Raw genomic sequence first — 2,613 nt, forward strand, 5'->3', positions numbered from 1 at the left:
AATACAAGAATATTTTATTTATTGGTCTGAATACATATATAAATATGAACATATATAAATTGGATGATAATTTACTACTGTTGTTAATCTTTTGCTGGCAAAACATGAAAATATCAAAAAGAAATGATATTTGGGGGGGGGGGGGGATTGCAAGTCAGTGTGGTACAAACCTCAAAATCTCATTCATTTAAAATACCATTTCAACACAAACGCCACATACATGTAATTCCATTTGGTCTGCCCTCAGTCACCATAGTGGTTAAGGTGTTATGTATGGACCACAGTTTTCTCTTTCACATGTTTCACTTGAAAGGTTATTCTCCCACCTAACCCTGCCATTTGCCTGGTAATTGCTTTACAGTCATGTAGGAGATCAATAGGTTGTAAAACTGACACACAGAGCTGCAGCAATGAATCATCCTCACCTATGCAAAGTGGATGGTATAGGTCACTTCAGGCATGTCTGTCAAACAGAGTGATGTCAGTTTCAGACAGCTATTAGATAAGCATGTGGCATTTTCCACAGATGCAATGACTTGAGGGTTTCTTGGAGCACCGCACTGGTGTTTAATATCACGAGGGGAGAATGCATCACTACTGTCCAAACCATTCATTTCCAAAGGCAGTGGCAGTGAGAGTCACGTAAAGGCCTGTTGCTAAATTATTAAGCCTGTGCTGGTCTCTGATCAAATATTCAGCAGAAGGCCATGTTATTTGCCATAGATAGCCTATTTATGTCATGTGCTTTGTGTGTGTGCATGTGTGGGTGGGTGAGAAAGAGACAAAGACAGACAAAGACTGTGTATGTATGCATTTGCCACTGTGTGTGTGATCAGTATTACCAGCGAATACTTTGTGATCCAACACACCCAGAGGAGCTTCATCTGTGTTGTTTCAGCGAGGGGTTTTGTATTGAAACATATGCCCAAACGCTGCTCCATCAGAGGCTTATCCATCAGAGCGACAAACATTTCTGGAAGCAACATTGCTACATGTGTTTACTTATTCGCTCTGACAGACTGTGCCTTTACATCCAGCATTTTCCGGAAATGTTTGAACTAAAAGCGCAATCTCTGGTAGACCATCCAAAGCTATTTTATCAAAGCCCGCTCTAATGCTTTCATATGTTTATCCTAGCTGTGTGTTATGGCAGCCATCTTTGTCGCGGATGAGAAATGAAGAGAATAAAAAATGAAGTAATCTACATAAATAAAACACGAAAGCAGAAACCAATCAGCGACTACCATGGCTTGAGACTGAAGACAATGCAGAAGTACCGTAAAGTGCAATGCCACCGCTAGATGCTCTAACTGACTCACACACTCCCATTCAAAAAGCGTCAACTTCTCTCTAGAATAACTGTCTTTTTTTTTCTTTCCAGTAAGCCAGTATGGTCTTAATCGCTAAATTCAGGCCCTCTTATAAGTGAGCTGTGAAATTATTGCTCTGTTAATATGATTTGAAGACTTATAAACACCTCAATATGCCCATATTTATATACAGTCTATGGTAGAAAAACATTAAGGAATTAGATGAAAATTCACATAAAACATACTTTTATGTGGTGCAGTAAGTGAAGGCACACCGCTAACTAGTCAAGTGAAATGTATTCATTTGTAAGCATATGTACATCTGCGATTGCTACGCTTCCACTCTGCTGTACACTGAGGTGCTTCATACCATCATGGCTGCAGCTCTTTAGTGTTAGCTTTTATCTAGCTAACACTCACTGCTTTTTCCTCCACTGCTAAATGTCAGCTACCCTGCAGTCCAGCTACCATGTGAGTGTTGGAGTTTCAGTGCGTGTGTGTGTGTGAGGGAGAGATGACTCACTATCACTGCGCCCTCAGCAGTGAGACAGCTGTGAGACCTGAGTGTCACTACCCATAATTCAACACTGTTTGATGAGGTCACTAGCCTATGGGGCAGGAGTTACCCTTCATATCTGTCAGATCTTAACCTGTGGGAATGGACACACACACACACTTGGATTGGATAGGATCAATACCTCTACCATATATGTATATGGAGGTGTGGTTTAACCACAAACACAATGCACTGCCTGTAAACGTGGATGGATGTGTCTGGGTGCACATTTAAGAATGCATGAGCATCAAAAAAAAAAGAAGTGCTTCTACACATTTCCCTTTTCCATGTGTGAATCTAATAAATTTATTGAATCTCATATTTCCACTCTGCATCTAACCTGCCAGCTCATATCTCATTATAATAAATGTGTCGTATTCACACGCTATCAAAACTCTATACCCAGTTCAATAGTCTCTCCTCCATCTATGTCAGCCTCCTCGGCTCCGCTGTAACAGGCATGTATTATTCAACACAATCTCCAAAAGTAGCTTTCCTCCCTTTCTGCTACTCCCCCTGACACACTGATGGTAGGAGTAGCAGACAAAGATGGAGGGAGGAGAGCTGAGAAGGGGAGGGTTTTCAAGAAAGATAAGGCAGAGGGAGGACAACAGCGACAAGAAAATCAGAGAGAATAGAGGAGGGGATTTAAAGGTGAGGAGACAGTCACAGAGTGAGTCAAAGAGGGACAGATTGAGCAAGATTTTGGGTTGTGAAGTGGTTTCAAGGACACTCCAGTCCCGCCTG

Source organism: Thunnus thynnus, chromosome 16 (genome assembly GCF_963924715.1).
Source record: "Thunnus thynnus chromosome 16, fThuThy2.1, whole genome shotgun sequence".
Taxonomy (NCBI): Eukaryota; Metazoa; Chordata; class Actinopteri; order Scombriformes; family Scombridae; genus Thunnus; species Thunnus thynnus.